Source organism: Echeneis naucrates, chromosome 8 (assembly GCF_900963305.1).
Source record: "Echeneis naucrates chromosome 8, fEcheNa1.1, whole genome shotgun sequence".
NCBI lineage: Eukaryota > Metazoa > Chordata > Actinopteri > Carangiformes > Echeneidae > Echeneis > Echeneis naucrates.
Genome location: NC_042518.1, coordinates 8576709 through 8597528, shown reverse-complemented (window position 1 = coordinate 8597528; position 20820 = coordinate 8576709). Strand labels below are relative to the sequence as shown.

At 43.9% G+C, this 20820-nt stretch overlaps 1 long non-coding RNA gene across 1 annotated transcript in view; it reads right to left on the bottom strand.

Annotated features, from left to right (window-relative positions):
- LOC115047011 (uncharacterized) overlaps positions 1 to 20550 on the bottom strand; it is a 46759-nt gene extending 26209 nt beyond the window's left edge. The window contains exon 1 of the long non-coding RNA XR_003840995.1: positions 19398 to 20550. This is a non-coding gene — a long non-coding RNA (uncharacterized LOC115047011). The remainder of the gene's footprint in view (positions 1 to 19397) is intronic.
- Positions 20551 to 20820: the final 270 nt, after the last annotated feature.

Here is a 20820-nt window from a genome sequence, read left to right as displayed (position 1 = left end):
GCTTCATTTACATACAACAATATACATGTCCACAGCCCACTCCTGAGCACACATACACAAACCATTCACGGCATGCTAAACTCAATCTCAGTCAGAGCTTGTGCACAAATGTATGTGTGCGTTTGTTTGTAAGCTGGCTGGAAAGAATGGCAAAGTTCCCAAGAACAAGTCACCTTCATTTGGTGTGGTCGGCAGGGTGATTAGAAGGCATGAAGCGTGATGGTACAATTGTTTTATTGTTCAAAATCATTTACGCAGTTATGCAGCACAAGGGAAGAGTATCCTCTTGCTCCTCTGCTGTTAGGGGTTCAGAAGGTGATTGGTGTGAGAAATATGCAGAGCTGTCTCCGCCGAGAGAGCCGGGGAAAGATTCCGCCTCGGGAAATAACTATGTTTGTGTGTTTGTGAGTGTGTGTGTGTGTGTGTGTGTGTGTGTGTGTGTGTGTGTGTGTGTGTGTGTGTGTATGCATTTGGCTTAGGCATGATCAAACAAAGCACATCCAGGTACAGTATGCCATCTGTACTCCCCCACCCAGACCCCAAAATCTTTACTTTCCCCCGCCCACTCCATCTCCACACAGAGTCTTTGCAGTATATGGAGCGTCAGAATGAAAGAGGCCTTGTCTGAGAGCCTAATCCTTGGGCGATTAGTCAACGCGTCTCGATTAAGAGCTAGCAATGCTGGCACGCCCCCATCCCTCAACCGCCCCCCTCACTGAGGAAATGGCAGCCCACAGGTGTCCGTACAATATGTCTCATTAGGAAAAAAAACGAGCAGTGGCAGGCGTCTCAGGCATGACATTTCACATGAGACGGACGAGAAGAGCGAGGCCAGGACCAAGGGCCTCGACAAAAGGACTGACAGCGGCAGCAAGAATGTCGACGCAGGAGTCTTGTGAGAATTAGCGAAAACTCGTTTTGCATGCGCAATCTCTCACACTCTGCCGTCGAATCAGCTTTCTCAACCCGTGAAAATGGAAGAGCGACAAAAGCCAGTAGGGGAGAGAGAAGGGAAAAAAGTGGCACATATATTTTTCACAGATTATCCCTTCATCAACCTGTGTTTTCTGTAAACAGCCATTTTGAAGCGCAAGGATTGAGAGCAGAGACAGGTATTTCACCTAATCAGCCTCATACACCATCTTAGGGGTATTCCCATGCCACAACATGCCGCTATTGACTACATTATTCCGTCTGACAACACAGTTTACTGAGCTCCTCGGCTTCATTCTCCGGTGTTCAAGTGGAACTTCAGCGCACAAACAGCCACCATCTGGCAAATATAAACAATGTTTATGCTGAAACAGATGACTGAGGTCAAGCCTGTGAGGTGTTTTTGCACTGCATTCTTCACCACTTCATCACACATGGGCATACATAAGGGAACAATGAGTTTTAATGGGTGAGGCAGAGGACGTTACAAGAACTTTAGAGATATGGTCAGAGAAAAGTCATTTAAATAAATAATTATATAATTATGCTTATGTAACAATGCTTTTTCTAACTGGTTTGATACTCACTGGTCACATGCACCAGTCATATAATATATTTATTGGGCAACTATGTAACTATCTTGGCTGCTCAATTGTCACAGTGAGTTTAAGACATTTTTCTTAATCTGGTCCTGGTTAAGCTGTGGCAGTTTGAGTATCAGGAAATGACCTTTGGCCCTGGGGACAGACTACTGTACTTCCCCAATCACATCCATCGTGTGTCTAACTTTGAATGAATGCTCAAAAAGGGAGGGGTGTCTCTTTAGGGACTGGATACAGAGAGGAATCACTTACCACTTTCCCCGAGAGACCCCAGTGGAGTTACACAGAGAAGGGATTCAAATAACAATGGCAAGAAGGAGGGGCTGACTACTTCCTGAGATCACAAGGAGACCACAGCACTTGCCAGCGAGCCAGGCCAGCTTAAAGTGGACGTCCACTGGGTGAGAACACATGGTTTGAGTTTGGCCCCATGTAGGATGAGGAGGAAAGAAGGGGCCTGGTAGCAGGAACCCTCCAATTCTCACTTCCTGCTTCTGCTCGAAACATGATCTGTGTGCCCGTCGTCCCCATCAACACAGAGCACAGTGTTCACCCAGCAGCCAAGGGGTTTAGTATGTTCATGTGCAGGGCACCACATCACACCTTATCGGCCTGTCAGCACCCCCAAAAAACCCAGGTTGGTTTTTCCCTAATGAGCGGAAGGGAGACAGCAGAGACAATCCCATTATCCAATTCAATCATGCTGTCAGTCCTCCAGCGGCAGGTAAGCTGACATTTCAACAGGAAGTGTTTTATCAACCAGAAGGCACGGAAATCAAGTAAAATCACTCAAAGTAAGATATGCAACAGATGAAGAGTGTTTCTTTTCTTTTTTTTCCAGGAGACAAATCATTTTGACAGCAGCTATACCATAAATAAATTTCATTTCAAAGCCAGTGAGGAGTTCAGGGACCTTGTTTTTAAACTATATGTACAGTGGATAGATATTTTCAGGTGATAAATGCAGAAAGACAGGATATGCATGAATGGTGCATCAGGAACAGCTATAATTACAGGCCTGGGGAACTATCTTCACTCCACCTTTACTACTTGAGAAGCAAATCAATGTCACTTAAACAGCTTTTAGGCGAAAGAACTCCAGCTGACCTCGCCATCCCTCCTTGACAGCGGAAGATGACTCACCTCAGAAAACCACAGGTTACATTTGGCCAAGTAAACACACCACAGTAATAAAACCACTGGAAGGGGCCCCACATTGCAAGCGGCTTTGCCCCAAGTTGGAAATAATCATCTAAAAACAATGAGATATGTAAAAAGCATCCATTTGTTTCGGTAAAATAATGCAAGAAATTTGCAACAAAGGTTGCGTGGTGCAATTCTGCCTGTCTGTTGTGTATCTGTGTATGCTGCATGGGTTGCAAAGGCCCGAGCTCCATTGTTTATGCTCTGCTGTGTCTGGGTCAGCGGGGCTCTTGACTGAATTCTTGCCCCAGCATGCAGAAAGTTTTAACAGTGTTGTTGCAGGAGGAGGAATGATTATATTATAAAAATACACCACACCATATGTCCTAGTGAGAGCCCAAACCACACAATGACATTACGGTAGAATCCAGCAGGCCTTTAACCCTGCCTCTGCACCTCACAAGCTTATGCAGCCTCACCCTGGCTTTGGGCAATCTGCACACCTAAAGTTATTTTCAGAAAGAGGGCAGGATGCAATGACTTCCAAGACACCAATTGCTTATTCAGCAAGTCTCTAGTTGATGGAAAACTGGGACTGAAAACAATCACAGCAAGGTATTTGAGCTCGAGAACCCACTTAGTTGGCTAAGCGTCTGGTTTCCAATCATCCTGTCTGTGACCTGTGAAATCTGCAAAGTTTAAGTCCAAGCAAACACCTCAGCAACTGATATTATTGACGTACACAGTGCCTCCACATTTCCTTCCTTTTCCTGATGATGTGCCAGTCAGGACAATTAGCTGGTGCAGTGTGCCTGGCTAGGTTGAAAACATGCTCCTGGGTCTGGATGACACTATTCAGCTACTGACTGAGGCACTGTGGGAAAGGGAATAGACAGAGAGGAGTAAATGCAAATGTGGCTTTGGCAGCAAAGTTCATCAGGGCTACTTCACATGGTACGACCAACTTAGACATGGCTAGATAGTTGGTGCATAAAAAGCTTCCACTTCAGTGTGACCCTTCCCACACAAAGTTCACTCTGGTTAGGAGCCAGTCGAGTCACCTCGATCAGAATCTCACCCTCTTTCTTCCCTGTCTCCATTTCACTCTCTCTGTGCTCTCCTTGTGTCTTGCAACAAGACGGAGCATGCTCACTGTAAACCTCTTGGGGGGTGAAAGGGATTGAGAGATTAAATTTATTTTGAATTCCTTCCCCTTAATGTGGCAATTACCCCCTCTTTCCTCTCCCTCACCTCTTCTCTCTTCTCCCAGCAGCACAGCATGGAGTTTGTTCCAAAGCATCTAGTTTATGTTTTGTACACAGAAAGTGTTTCTTTCATTCCCCCCCAGCTGAATCTCAAACTTCACAGGAGAAATGGTGAGGCACTCAGTCGACTTAAGGTAGATTATATGTACATGGACTTCTGGAAAAGTGTGTGCCGAGTATGAATTCCTTAGTTTGAAAAGGATAAGAAAAGATTCAAGCTAAATTATTGCTAGCTCCAGAGCTACTTTTGAGATCCTCAGGAATATGTATAATATCAGGGCTTCCATTCATTTGACTGGACTTAGAAAAAAATTGTTTTCCTAATCGAAGCAGATGCTGAAAGCATTAGAACTATAAATCTATGGATTTTAATCACCATTTTGCAGCGTCATAAGCCAGGTCATTTGTGCCTAATCTTTGTAAGCAGATCAGAAACTATGCATGAGTGTGCTCAGATGCTGCAAGCTGGTGCTTTTCTGTTATCGGCATCCAAGATGAAGGTCAGCAATGCTACAGTTAAGTGTGTAATCATGGTGTCTGAAACTCCAACTTGTGTAACAAAACCAGTCAACGATATGATGTTTGCTTGTCGCAATTTCAGTGCAACTTTCAACAGCCTACATCAAAACTCTGAGAGGCGACACACACTCCGCTTTGGTAAATGAGTCCATCCGAAAAGGCTCCATTTCTCCCTTTTCTTTGGTTGGAGAGCCAGTCACAAACCCCCTTTTCATGACATTTCCACACATTCCGTGCATCCAAAATGGACTCATTTTCTATCAGCTAAGCTTCTTAATTGGCCGGTCTATACAGGGAGGGATTAGCTGATAAGAGGGGAAAAAGAAAAAGAGAGAAAGTAAAACAAAAAGGGGAAGTAAACAGTCACTTGGGGGGCAGCAAGACACCAAAGAATTACCCCTGTCATCTCTTCTGTGATACAAAAAAAAAAAAAAAAAACATCTTCAGATGTGTGGGGAGAAGGAGCAAAGACTTTGTGATGCATCCAAGAAAAACTATCAGGCACTATCAAGCACCATGGAGCCTCCCTCGCTCCAGGAGAGAGCAGAGAAAGGCCCCCGCAGTGAGGATTCAGCACTGCCTCCACCACTAGCTGGAGTTAAGACACACCGAGGAACTCAAACTCTTTCCATATAGGTCGACCTTCCATGTTCTCTCACAATGCTTGGCCCACATCTCTTCACCTCCCCGTTTCTTTATGTTGCTTTACACGGCAGCCCAGGGCCCATTCGCGTGCTAAATATCTGGTTGTCTCACGTCATCTTGTAATGTTCTAATCTGTTCTTTCCATTGTTTGCTGAGTTGCCAGTATATTCTATGATTTTCAGTACAAACAAGAAAAGTGGGGTCATAAAACCAGCTTTCACGCTGTTGTGAGGGCTCCAAACTCTTTAGAGCAAAGCTGTAGAATGACTAAGTACAACAGGGACTGATATAGTCTATAACCTGCGAGTACACACACACACACAAAGCCAGAGTGCCAGCTGTGCCACTGACGTAGGTGGAGTCCGAGTATCAAGCCAACACAGGCCTTTATAATCGAGCTAGATTTATAGGTGTGGTGCCTTGTGTTCTATATCTAATTACAGATTTTTACAATGATAGCATGTTAAGCGAAATGTAATACAAGAGTGTTAGAACCCCTGCATTGACTTAGACACAGCAGCCCATGAAGCCCTACCTTTTAATTTCACCATATAGGGTTTCACTGAAAGAGGGGCTGATATGCTTCCTCCTCAGTGGTGCAGAGGTAAAGTAACTGGCAGAAAAGTAGACAGGAAAGGTTTTTTTTTTTTTTTTTTTTCCCTTCACGCTGCCCTTCCCTCAATCTGCCTTTCATTTTCAGACTTATCACTCCATTCTGACTAAGCTCTCTCTCTCCTCGCCTTCTCTCTTTTTCCATGCTCTCGCTCTGTCTCTCTTGCAAAGTCGCACCTTTCTTTCATCTCATATTTGACAAACAAAGGTGCCATTAAGTAGCGTACCTTCTCACAATAATTAGGTTAAAATAAGTCAAAATGGCCAACTGTGATTCCAGGGAAATCCAGCTAGGGATGAAAAGTGCTGCAGGGGGTTGCAGTAAGGATTTGGTTGGGGGGGGCAAAATAGTGGCTGCATTTGTGCATTTGCGCATGTGTGTGTGCATGCGTGTGTTTGTGTGTGTGTGGGGATGGGGCGGAGGATTGGTACAGACATGCGGAAACTTTACACACTGTTTATGTGACCATGCTTTCTGTACGCACATATTAATCCACAAGTGTTGGCAGAAGAGTCAGAAGAAAAGAGCCCGTTCCTTCACCCCAACAATACCTGAGATGTTCCGGCTGATATATGCAGCACAAAAGGTCTCAGGGAGGACTCAGGAATACACACTTTGAGGTGTCACTCGCTATCTACTGCCGCTCAAGGATGTCATGTGCGCAGACACATGCGGACGAATGCACACACGCACACACTTTATGTACACGCTGAATTGCATCTGTCAGTTGTCACTACAGTCTTCAATCTGACGCCTGGTGATCAGCAAACAATTATAAAGCCATCAAGTTGGTGATGTTGAAACCATGATAAAAAGGCCGGGAGGTGAAGCTGCAGATTTCACAATGTGAACTAGACACATGGCATCATTGAAAACATAACCGCATTATCAAAATGTAAGTGCATTCAAAAGAGGCATGCGTTGCATTGCATTAGATCAGCTTTTAATTGAATCTGCAATGATATTCTTAAATTTCTGCACGTGCTCTCACTTCTGCAAGGGAAATGTGTTGATTAGAACAAAAAATATATGTCATTCTCTCCAACAAAATGAGGGAAATAAACATTCACACAGGCGAGTCAATAAAAACCATGTTGTGCTCAATAGGGAAAGTATTTAGATTTTTAATAATTTGGCAGATAGCATGTTGATATGTGTAGCAAATGCTTTAAAAATTGCTGAATTCAGACCAAGTTGCTGGGTGAAGAAAACTAAAGACCACCCGTGTTTACTCACAGAAAGACTTCGGCTCTCATGTCCAATCATGCATCACAGATCAGACTGTTTATGAGACAACCTGTAAGGACCAGAGGCAGAGGCTCGGCCACATGTTTTACTGCTCTGTTTGAATAATCAGGTACAAGTAAAACAAACAGTTACAGAGGGGATGTTTAGCAAGGAGCTCAGGATCCAACTCGAGGTAATAAGTGTTCATTAGTTTTAATAGCCTGGCTCCTGCACCAAATGAAATAAAGACCAAGAGACCACATCCAGCTAATGTAAATAAACCAAAAATCTGATCCAATGTCTGTCTTGAAATTTTATTTTTTTTTTTATCTCACTGGGTTTTTGTTGTTTGTTTGTTTTTTACAGATTGTGTAAAACTAAAGCAGGAACTGGAAGATTATGCTGACCAAAAAGTTTGTATTCTATTGGATTGGCGCATTTGATCATTGATCTAAGGCATTAAACGTCTGGGAAGAGTAAATAACTGTCAGACTGCAGTGACTCTGAAAGCGAGGCTGGATCTGGATCTTTATTTTTCCTTCAGAGTATGCTAAGACTGCAAAGTGTTAAAACAAAAATGTGTGGGACGGGAGTAAAGGATTGTTTAATCTTTAATAAAACATTTCTCCACTGACCCAATGCTTATGTTTTAAGCCTATGTTAGTCCATTAAGCAGATGCTGGTGTTTGGTGGCACATCTTGATTCCACCTGAGCTCAGAGAGCGGCGAGGCGGGCCCAGTGGTCCAGATGGCCCCCCAACACAGGCCTGAACATAAACATGGCTTGGGTCTGGTTGAGGAGAAGGAGACCCCGTTTATTTATGGACCTGTCTGGGTCTGGGACACAATTATAGAAAGATAGATAGAGGAGGTGAGGGACAAAGGGAAAGGGGTAGGGGAGTGGTGTGTCCAAACGAACACGTGGGTGACTTCCAGTGTAGTTGTGCGATCTGGCCCACCTACACAGCAATGGCTGAATTTTACTGTGTGTCTGTGTGGGAGTGTTCACAGAGTTAAATGTTTCTATTTCCACAAACTGTTACATCTTATCTACATATTCAGTCCAATGTGCAAACTATAAAGCGAAGCATCTTTGTAAACTGGACAGGAAAAAGCAACAGCTCTCCCGTTTGAGGAGCTAATTGAACTCTATGACGTCAAATGTGCCACAAACAAGCCCATCTTGCCAGGGGTATTGGCTGCAGGGCGGCAAAAGTAGAGTGAGGGTGTGAGGCCGGGGAATTCAAAGAATTTTCTCGTGTGCTTACCGGTAAAAACCAAGCCCACTGTGGGTTTATGAAAGTATGGCTGAGCAAGCCCCTTTTCATCTTTGCTCTCCTTAACTATATCGGTTCAAATCTAGATTTTTACAATAGGGCTTTACTGCTTAATAGCCCAGCTACAGAAACCCAGACATCGTAAGGTGTTTTTACAGCTCTTGTAGCTCGTTTATGACTGGGCCAAATGTCGCTGCTTTACTGTACATCAAGAGGGGCGGGTAATTTGTCAGAGGAGCGGCTAGACAGTTATTTTGATTTCATAATTGCTGCAGGATCCTTGACACAAACCTGAGAAACTGTGGAGGTCTGGATGAGTCGATCACTGATGCTGGCGCATGCACACGCAAATGGTTTGCACTCAACGACCAGTGCAGCTCATTGCCACAAAAACCCTGCCAACTAGTGTTTTTCGTTGCCTTTCACGAAAAGAAAAACAAGTATCCAGTATGAAAGCCAAGTTACTGTCTGCAAATCTGAAGGGGTTTTGTGAGGAAAGAAATTAGTGTCACTTATTTTTACTTTTTTTGACATGTTGCGGGTAGAATGCACGGTAAGACAAGGTTAATAAAAAGGATAAGATGCTTTTGCGCTCTTTCTTGGTGACAGCAACAGTCATCAGTCATCAGTCATTAATGTCAGCGATAGGCGTCTGTTCATTCTCCTGCTCGGGTGCGAATGTCCCCCGCCTGTCATCCTCGGCATCATTACAACATTACATTGAGCAATAAAAGTCAGGCTAGGCGATTAGCATGGTGGCCTGACACCACATGCACACAGACACACACACACACACATACTGAAGTATAAACATTACACAATCACACCAAACACATGAGCAGCTCCAGCTAATTAAGACCACGCTGCCTTTTAATGCCTGTTTATATGTGACTCTTAAATGAATGCTGCCCCTGGAGCTCCTTCCAAAACAGCTCAGTCAAAGCACGGAGGGGAGGGGAGGGAAGGGAAGGAGGTGATAGGGAAGGTAGAACGAAAATTACAGTCGAAGGGGAACTGGCAAATGATTTTGCCCTGCAGTGCTCCACAGCTCAGGTTTTACCAACAAAAACATAAAGAAAAATTCATTGTTGATTTAAAGTCCTGATTGGAAAAGCAGTTTAGCCCCTGGAAAGTGTTTATATTATTATTATTTTAGAAAAGCTGCTTTCTAAATGGTTAAAGAAAAAAAAAAAAAAAAAAAAAAAAAACTACATTGAGGCAATTTGGGGAAGACATGGGATCATTGAAAGTGCTTAGCTGCTCCAGTTTCTTTCATCTTCATGATTCATTGAATGAGTGAACACAAGCGAGGGAAACTGAACTTTAATACATCTCAATCAGTACCATGTGGGTCTTTATTAGTGTGCCGCTGCCATTCTCGTTGCCTTGGCAAGCATGAAGGACATGGAGACCCAGGGGGCAAAGGGACTGGCCATCGCTTGCTCACATCATTAAAGTTGATAAGCTGGCAGCTTGAAGGAGGAAAGCTTGCCATCCATAACCACCAGGTCCCCTGACCACCTCACTCAGATTTTCCAACCCCCCCCCCATCCACCCGATCTGCACACTGCTTCTCCTCCCTGGTTTGATTGGACTCATCCTACCAGAGCATCACCTTTAGCAGCACCAACCCCCCCCCCCATCTTTTATCAGGCCAAACAGAGCCCATAGTGCACGACTAACACAGCATAGCCTGATTATAGAAATGTCACAGCTGTGATTGTATTTGAAGGTGGATTATCCATTTTCATATGCACAGACTTTGGGACACAGGGCTTGGATTTCAAGTTGCAGCTTGTATGGACTGGGGATTAACTGAGAGGGTGGTGTGTATGTCTGTGTGTGTGTGTGTGTGTGTGAGAGAGAGAGTGAGAGTGAGAGAAAGAGAGATGCCTGGAAGAGGCTAGGTTGGCAGAGTTTGTGGTGGGGGCGTGCAGGCTTTGTAAACCAACAGAGGAACACACACTAACATACACATCCACCTCACATAAACTGCCCTCCTAACACACCAAACAATACCTGAGCTAACAACAGTTGCTGCTAATGTCCTCCTTGTGTGGATAAGTTTGCGTTTATATGTGCATGTGTTTATGTGTTCACGTCAGTTACGCTCTGTACCTGCCTCCCAATACCCCAACCCCGCCTTACACGCCCTGAGCACACATGCACTCCATTTAGGTGGGTGCTGATTGAAAGTTGGAACAATCAGCTGGGGGTATCTGAATAGGAGGATGGCGTAGTTGCTAATTTCCATTGCGCAATGGTTCACTAAGAAGGCCTGTAAAGAAGCCGCTGCCACCAACAACACCCCATTAACATTCACCACAGGGAACAAACACGAAGAGCAATAAGATGTAGATACAGAGGAATGCTCACCATATAATGCTTTATTGCATAGTTGCAAAGTGTGTTGGATGCCGTAGCTAGAAAATGCATTATCATGTGAAAAATTAAGCTATAGATCAAAGGATTTCCTCGGCCGGGCTGTGCACAAGGAACAGAAAGACAGTGAACCGCAGAGTCAATTATTAACAGTATAAACAGTAGACGAAGGTTTACTTGAGCCATCAACGAGACAGATATACACTCAGACTTCCTCCTCTCATATCTTGACCTAAGCTCCACCTTTGGCTTGCTCACTCAACCTGCTCTGCCATGCCTCAACATATTTTTTTTTGCAATAAGGAGCATGCGGAAAAAACAAGGATCCTTTTCCCTTAAGGCAGCAGAGTTCATACAGTACCTGTCTGCCTGTGTGTCTGCCTCGGACACGTCTGGTCAGGTTCTCAGCTCAGCCAGTCCGCGGTAGCTGTTATCAGAAGCTGCCGAAGGATTTAGATGATCGATTGTTACGAAGAGATCAGTGTGTTTGGAGAGCTTAGAGGAAGAGATGGCAGAGATAAGCAGCCGGGGAGCGGTGTCGCAACCTTTCAATTCTGTTGTGGGCTAGCAATCACTGGTTGGAAAATGAATGAGATTTGAAGCAGGTGTTAACGCCAACAAGCTCTCCGCAAAGACCTAAAAGTAAATTGTGGGCAGCGCAAGCTTGCACTTTCAATGGGGATACGTAGAAAAGAAATTACAAAACACAGCAAAGTAAACAGTGGCCAACGGCTCTGATAAGCCAACAGTTTAGAGTTTGATTTTGGTTAAAGAGCAAGGAGGAGATGAGAGGGCACATACATTTCACAAAGGTTATGTGGAAGGCCGCTCGTCCACACGCAATACTGCAGCACAGACCTTTACGGTGGCCAAAGTCCTATTAGTGACGAACCTACGAGGAGAAATCTGATTAGCTGCAGATTGTGGACAATTTAACATGCACATGTGCAAGTGCAACAGGTGTGACCTAAGACAACGTATGCACATAAAATACAGTATGAAGAGCGGGCTTTAAGGACACTCAATATGGACGTGGTTGCACAATATGTGGATGAACACTTCACTGATGATTGCAAACCATGGCATTCTTTCCTATAATCTCCAACTGACAGAAACTTGAATAACTACATGCTCTGACATCTGATTTGTTGAAGGCAAACTGGTCAGCGAGCAACAATTTGCCATGCAGACTGGGACGATACAGAAGCGTAGGCCGTCCAACGCGAGCAACACACCTCTTTAAAGGAGCAGTTCAATATGCAGGAGGACTTGCATTTGGGTGTTGAGAACAGTTTAAATCAAACTGTCATCTGTCAACAGAAACGATGAGTTACTGTTGACTTGAAATACTGTTGAGCTACAAACCTGAAAATTTTAGGCCCAGCACATAATGTGTACAGCAATTAGCTGGATTAATATTAAAACCTGCATAAATAGGACACCTGTGGGAAATCAACTCTCAGTGGCATTATACCTGTGCTATTATTGTCAGTAAGCCATGAGCTGCCCCACCTGTTACTTAGCCATGTCACCTGTGTGTTTCTCTCATTCATTGTGTTGAGTAGTGCGTAACAGACCAGGACCAAAGCCAACAGAGAGCTGAGGTACCTACAAAGTTTCCCCATCACAATGAAATAACCAAACCAAAAACCACTGGTGGCTGATTACTGGTGTTTGTTGGCAGTTTCCACGTTTCTATTTAGGTCTTCTGTAGCTCTTCCCCCCCTCATTTCTGAAAGTATTCTGAATGTGGGCTTATTCTGAGAGAGCAAAAGGAAATCTGCACCGTTTCACAGAATTTCTACAAGAAAGGCCGAGAGAGGCCGCAGAGTGACAGATGTACAAATTGAGCAGTTGGCTTTATTGAAGTTCACTCTGAGTTTATCTCTGTCGGTACACACAGAGGTACAGCGCTAATTTGATCTTCAAAGGGAGATGAGTTAGAATGAGGGGCAATAAGACGATAATAATGCCCGTCTGCACGCATTACTCCATAGATCACAAGGTTAGGGCATGCAAAATGGCTTTGGCTTTCCACCGGGAAGCCGGATTTCATGTTACCACAATGCCATCTAGTGGCACAATTTTACAAAAATATTTTCTCCCCAAAAGGGGCTTGGAAATTGAATGAACGATTGAATCCACAGTAGCAATGTGACTTCAAGTACTAAATAAAAAAAAGAAAAAAAAGAAAAAAAAAAGAAATGAATGGTGAAAACCTGGACTATCAAGCCATTTTGAAGGAAATTTTAGTAGACTTGAAAAAAAAAAAAAAAGATGGAAAGAATTCTACAATGTTCGTACTTAAGTCTAGTTGAAGTTGAATGCGGTAGCAAAGGTCATTAAACATTTGCTCATATACATACACACCATCACTGTAGACAACTGAGACAACGCGTGTTAAACACAGAAGTTGTCTTCAGTCCCCTAATGCAAGGGAGACACCTTGTGGGGAAATGCAGTAAAAAGCACACCACAAAAACAACTAAGCACTGAATAATCAAACTGACAATGCAGTAAGAAAATCAGTATTAATTTTTGGGTTGATTTTTGCAAACTAGAGAAAATCTGCTCAAAAACACAGAGCTTATTCCACTGAGGTGAGTCAGCACAATTTCTGTCCCATTCCACTGAGGACATTAGCCTTCATAATATATGACAACCAGGTCTCTAAAGTGCATTGTACTGCAATTTGGAGTATTTCACATTAAATGAGTAAACGAATGAAGCTCACTATTTCATCCCAGGATAGTGATGAAACTCTGACCTTGAGTGTTCGAATGAAGAAACTAATCTTCTAATCTTATCTAATGGCTTAATGTTTTAATCATCCAAAACAAACTGCAGTGGAAGGAATGTTTTTAACATCTTACATAACCTTAGTCACCTGACCAACATTCTCATGAAAATGGAAATTCATTGAAAACATTTGACTTCTTTACCCGTCCCTCAGTTGCTGAGAAAGGGAAGCCTTATCAGCTATGCAATATCAATTCAGAACTCAGATGTATTTTGAGATACATTGTCAGACTTCAAAATCAGTAGATCATTGTCTAGGGCCTTACACTTAGGACACATACTTGTGAAGTGTAGCCAGTGAAGTTTCCACACATCCTTACAGCGGCGTGAGAAGCCAAACACACACACACACACACACACACACACAGAGTTGTATTTTGGGATCACTGTTTGTTTGGTCTTTTTTTTTTTTTTTTAACATGCAATTGATAAATTCCAATTTTAATGTAAAACGTGTTCTAAATGTGAATATGGTCTCATTTTAATCTAAAAGTGGCACCAGAGATTATGAATAACAGGTTCAATTTGATTTAATACAGCGAATAATGAGATCTATGGGGAGACTTTGAAAACTTATCTTAGCCTAACCACAAAAAAGATTATATATAAATAATAACAACAATAAAAGCCATGAAAAAACATAAATCCATGTTCTAATCAAAGCTTTCTCTTACAACCACACCTCAGGTGGAGTGAGGAGGAACTGCAGCACAGAAGTACTATTGTGTTGTTTGAAAATTTGTCCACACGGGCGCAGCAAAGGCCAAGAAATGCACATCTGCATTTCCAAACTCGACTTCAGACCGGTCTCTAAACAATCCTGCACAATGCTCATCATCTGCTTGACTGTAACATTCTGAAAAAAGATGTGAAATCCAATCAGCCAATTGAACAAACATGGATGTCTGGCTCTCCTTTGCTGCCTGTTGAATCAGCAATGCGACGTGCCGACAGCCTGACATCTGGACAGCCTCCATGTCGCTTCAACTGTCATTGCAGCACTTATCTGAGCTTCTGGTCAGGGACGCTGACAGCCACTTTATCCGCTTCCGTGGCACAGCCTGTCAGAGCGTTAGGACTCACTTTGACAACCAAGCCCCTGAAGCTCCTGAGCTTCATCCAGCCTACAGCTCTATATGACATGAAAATTTGTGTCCAGTTTCTTATTTTCTGGATAGTTAACAATCCACCTCATTACGTGAAAAGGAGTGTATATCTGCAATTCAAGTTCCTTTAAACAAACCAAATAAAAACACACATTCACTAAAAGCTGTCAGCAACACACAGAGCTCCTGAAGAAGCACACACACACACAAAATCGGCTGAGGAGCATGGTGGTCTTGCTGTGTCCCGGGGAGGTCACCCAGGAAATTTCACGCTCCTCTTCACACTCAAAATGTCTCCTTTATCCTTCCCTCTGAGAACGAAAGAAAAGGGTAGACAAGTGATTGAATGAAGGAAAAAAAGAGACCCAACTCCTGAATGAGGATGGCTTACTTTTGTAGGTGTGACTCGTTGAAATGAGGTGACGCTGCCATGGCGACCCACACCCGCCAAAGTAAAGGCCCAATGTGCTCACAGGTTCAGCGGAATGTGACATTTGTTAAAGCGTAACACAAAGGGAGGAATTTTCCCTCCAAAACAAGAGCAGGAGAAGAACGAGAGAGGTCAGTCTGAGGGAAAACAGAAGGAAGAATGTCTGGCATTCAAAGCATTGCAGATGTTTTTGTGCTTTTTGTGTGTCGCAAGGCAGGTCAAGAAGACACCTGACGGGCCAGTCAAAACAAGACCTTTCTGCTTCACATACACAAAAAGAAACAAACTTTCAGAACGAAGAATAGGAAAAAAAAAAAGCACAGTGGCTGCCTCACTTAGCATATAACTTCTGATTATTTTTAGCTTGTTTTTTTTTTTTTTTTTTTAAACTAGAGTACTTGTATTTCAGTGGCTGGTGTGTGCAGCCTAAATGGAGTGCTGTCTGTGTGTGTCTGGGCTGACAGAGATGCCCCTGTGCTACACTGTGTGTCTTTGCTGTTTGCTCTTTCTGTGTCAGGAGCATGTTGTAGAGGAGCCTGTCCTCTGCCCATCCTCCATACACCTTTCTCTTACTCTTCGTGCTCACGCAGGAGGTCGAGGACAGAAGGGATGGCAGGGACTTGAAGGAAATTCTGCGGTGAAGCGTGTCACATTTAATCACCCAACAGGGAGTGGCACACCCTGTGGCGGAAAGGTAAGTTGAAAAGTCTGCGAACCAGGTGCAGAGGGAGGTATATTAAAGAGGACAGCGTCAGACCCAGAGGCATCACTCACCACAGAATCCCCACTCATGTTCACCGCTTCCTCTAAATCACTCTGCCACACTCTCACTCAAGCAGTGGCTGGCTGTCTCCCTCAACCTCCCACTTCCTAATAACTCCCCCCAAGCAGGCTAACACCCCCCATCAACGCACACACCACCCTGTAAGCTGCGGTTTCCCTGTAGGAAATCAGCAATCTGCTGACATTACCCACCAGCACTTACTTGACCTCCCCTCAATCCCTCTCCTTTTGGACTATCATTAGGGAAAGGCCAATTGTTTAAGGCCTATGGGAAGAAAGCACTACACAACAGAAGAAAGTCAAAAATGTGTCGTTAGTCTGGAGTCGTGGCATCATTGAAGACTGCGACTGCAGTTGTGTAGTTTCATAGACAGTCTGATGCATTTCTTAATAAAAAGTCTCAGATCAAAACAGATCAAAATAAATGTACATGTTTATAAGTAGATGGTCTAAAAATGAGCACTGGGCATTTCATTTGGAAGATTTCACAGCTTTGGTGTGATGCTACAGAGGATGACCAATCCGGAGGTGATGTTATGTAACAGCTCTTCTGATAATGACCACTGTGAGAATCTGCCACAAAACTTACAATTAAAAGAAAAATCACAAATGGAGGGAAAATCTCCAAAGTACTGAGGGGGGGCTTTACACCGTACTCCCAGCTTTTCTAAAACTCTCTCCTTCTCCCTCACTCACACACATAAACACATAGGCACAAACACATACACCTCGAAACAAAGGTGCCATTTTACTCAGGAAGGGTCAGCAGTTCTTTCCATCAGACAGGGGCTTGTTCTTGGTCAGAGGCTGCTGCCCAATCTCAGGCCACCCTCCCCTAGCTCCACCGGCCCCCTCTGGCCCCCCTCTGGCTCCCACCACCCCCGGAGACAAGCTCCCCATTGTTCCTTCACTACTAATAAATGACAGTTCTCCTGTTCAGACAAACTTTAGAGCACATTCTAAACACACACACACAACCTGAGCGTAAATGCTGCTCTATATGAAAGGATACATACACAACAGTTTTTTTTTTTTTTTTTTACTGCCTGATATTTCTCATGGTTCTCATTAAAAGGTTATCTGACACTAAGAATAGAAGGATATTTTCTTCCCACGATGAGGTAATGGAGAGCGCACATTTGCTACAAAAGCAGGGTGCAATTAATGTGTAATAAACGTTTCTACTGCTTTCCATTTTCCTTCAGTGGTCAGAAACAGGCATGGCATCACAGTTCACCGAGAGGTCACGCCGCTCAGCCAGTGTTGTCACCTGTGTGCGATGTCACATACAAATATACACACACACACTCACACAAGATACCGAACTCAATCAAGGCCAAGGACTAAAGGTGAGCCCTGAGTTTGGACATGATAAATCACCGCTCAACTTAAGCTCATAAACACACCATTAACACGCTCGACCACAGCAACTTGATCTGTTTACCTTAACCACTGTGCTCAGGGACTATTGCACTCTGGGCAGGCCTGTGTTAGCACGCCTGGGGGGCCTGATGCACACGTCCATCACTGGGGCCAGCCAGCAACAGCTCTGTGCCACGAAATTGTCTCAGCGGTGCTGCCTCAATGTCGTCTCAAGGCTGGATGAGGTAATTTTCCAGAACTTTGGGGGTCACTTTCATGCAAACCAGGACGTTTTACTTCATGCACGAGACTATAGAGCTCTTTGGAATCACTGAATAGCACCTTTAGTGTGTTATGTGACTATATTAGTCCCAGTTCGAACCAATAAAACAAATCTATCCATCTATATTATCTGATAGGTTCAGGTGAAATTACATGCCAATGGAGAGTGGCTTCATAATTTAATAAATAATTGCAATTTGTGAAAACCTGAAAAATCATTAGTCTCCAATTAGCTGAAAAATGAAATGTAACAATATAGCTGAAACTGGACTAAAAGTTTAAAGTGATGGGAAAGTTCCTCGGAAATGTAGTAAATACAGGGTTGTTAAGTGACTTGAGCCTGGTGTGTATACGGTTCTCGACTGTGGTTCACCGCAAGCATATCATATGACACCAGAGGCAGCACATTCAGCCCTGTGAGAAAGCAAATTCCTGCCTTACTATTCTCAGCTACGGGCAAAGACATAGCCAAAAGTATCAGAAAGGAATTACATCTACAGAAAAGTTATGGCTGCTTTGATGTCTCGCCGCCAGTCGTCGGTGTACGCAAGCGGGCCAGCGTGGGTGCATCTGTGTTTGCACGGAGCTGACACAGCACAGGGGTGATGTTGGGCATGTGCAGGACAGATGCTGGGTGAGTAGGGTCACGTCAACAGGCATGCTCCCGCTCTGCCGTTCAAATGACAAAAGGAGAAGGAGGAAGAAGAGGCAGAAGTTGTGAGAAGACGAGTTAAAAAAAAAAAAAAAAAAAAAAAAAAAGCCTCAGTGTTTAGTCAAGGCCTGCTCACTGACACAAAGTCCGTCTTTGTCTGCCTCCCAGGGTGCCAGATAAAGGAATTCTTGTGTGTCGGGGGCTCTGACCGAGTTTATTTGACACTTCAGCTCCTTTTGTGAAGCAAGTGTCCCACCGTCAATGCTGGCCATGAGAGTCACTTGGCATTAGACAGAGGGTCCCTCTTCAGTGGAGAAAGGGGGTCTTGTTTGGAGAAGATTTTTAATGGGGGGGGTGTGTGGGAGGGGGTGCTGAGTCTGCGCTCAGCGCTGTATACAGACATATAGTGGGGCTCTGTCCACTGCCCCAACAATGGGCCGAATTCTTTATTGCTAAGGAAGTGGATGGGGTTGAGTGAAGGAAGAGGAAGGAGCAATGAGAAGGTGGAAGATCCTCCAGATAACCCGCACAAACACACACTTAGGATGAAGTGTCATTATGACAAGCCAAACTCACTCTACTTCATACACTACTAGTGAAGCATTCAGGGGAATCACCTTTGTAACCACACTATGGATTTAATCTCTTCTACGTGCCGTGTGTCAGGTAATAGCAACTTCTCAGGCCACCCTGTGGGCAAACAGATTTACTCCCACTTCAAAAGAGTCACTGTGGAGGAGGTGGGAGGACTACATTTCACTTTTTATGGTCACTGTATCCACACCTTTCATTTATGTGGTCAGGTCAGGGCTCGTTGGATGGGCTGTGGGCACCTGGCAGCACAGGTGTATGGACAGGTTATGGTGTGCATTTCAACAGCGGTGGATCAGAGTACGGACGTCAAGGGTATGTGTTCGAAATTAAAATAGTTGAGTGTCAAGTGACTTTGAGGGAGGGATGTGCACCTTATGGGCACAGAGAATAACTGAGCAGCGTACAGGCGAAGCTGCACGTGTGCAGAGGAGCAGGGTCTTCATATGAAACACGCCCATCTCTGCAGACACAGACCCCCAACATGATTCCAAAGGAATCCCATGGGACAAGTTTCCATGGTGAGGTGTAATTTGGTAATGAAGATGTAGGCCAAATGGGCGTGTTGGGAGATAACGACAGAACCTTTGGTCAAAACAGAGACATAAAGGAGCACCTGATGAAGTTATCCCTCAATGGGGGGAAAAGAAAAACCTATTTAGACTAAACTGGAATTTTAGGTAACCCCCCCCCCCCCAAGGAAAACATGAATTTCTAACAACATCCTAGTCTACTGTTGATCTATAAAAATAAAAAAAAAGTAGTTCATTGTGTTTTGTCACTTACCTGTTGGATGAGTTGATGCGCGCTGTCATTATCCAAAATTGCTGGTCATCTGTTGAGCATCGCTTTCACAAAATATATTCCAGGATATTCCTTCACATGCGCCAAAATCCAACACAGGAAATTTCCATAAAGCACATCACGGTCCGGGCCATCTCTCACACTGGCCACCAGCGAACACGCGTGAAATATCCCCAGAGACCGGTCTGCCTGAGGAGGCAGCTTGTCTAGGAGCAGGACTTGTGCAGCTGCTGACCGTCCATCCCGCACAGGAGACAGTATTTCCTCAAATCATCCTGGACCGTCCACAGCTGGACTGGGGGATCCAGCAGATGTTGCCATCGGGATCCAGTTTTACCGACAATCATGGTGATGACGATGACAATAATATTTATAACAACGACTTCACGCGTGTCAGTGTCGGAAACATCGGCAATTTAATCCTCTCCAAAGAATCCGTGCGTAAATTGAATCGGCGCTTCCGGCTGATCAAGCCCACCGGTCAGTGTGGTTATTTCCGACAATCGATAAAGGAGTCTGTATTCCTGTCTGTGATGGTTCACAGCTACAGCTCCGCAGAGCTTCCCTGCGAGAAGCCTGGGCAGCACTGAGCCATAGTGAGAGCAGCGCGGCGAAGCACATGCTGCGCTCTGCCCAACGTAGGCGCGCAAGGCATGCCGGGAAGTGAAGTTTATTATTGTTGCGGGCAATTATATTACACAGCAGCGGAATGATATCAAACGCGCACTTTTAAAAACAGCAAAGAGAGAGAGAGAAAAAAAGGTGACTATACTGTGTATATATATATATATATATATATATATATATAATTGGCACCTAAGAATTATAATTCTGTATAATTAGAACATTATAGTCAAATATTAAACAATGTTAATATTAAAAAATTTGCCTAGAATGATCCCACGCATTAGATTTGTTATTATTGTCATCATTAATGTTTATGATAATAACACAATTAAGTTGTTAAATCATGAAGTTAGCTGTTGAAAATCTTGTTTCAGTCACTCATCTGTCATTTTGAGCCTAGCTTGCGTGTGAGCCTTGTGTGAGCAGTATGAGTAATAATGATCATCTGTCGCTCTGCACAGATACAGGGATGTCGGTGCCTTGACTCACCTTCCCATGAATGAATCTCTTGTCTGTCTTACCTCACTTTCATGTCCTAACCACCTCCAGGCTTGCTTGTATTACTGGGATCATAGCTTCCCTTAAACCTGAAAACAAGGACTGGATCCTGAGGAATGGAGCACATATACATGTGGGCAAAATCTGACTTGAAACAAATGATAGTCATTAGGAAAAAGAGATATAGTCCAGTGAGAGGAAAAAACTATTTGCCCCAAGGAACTTAATTAAAATTGTATTTTATCATTTCATATATTACATCTATGAAAGAATTTAGATC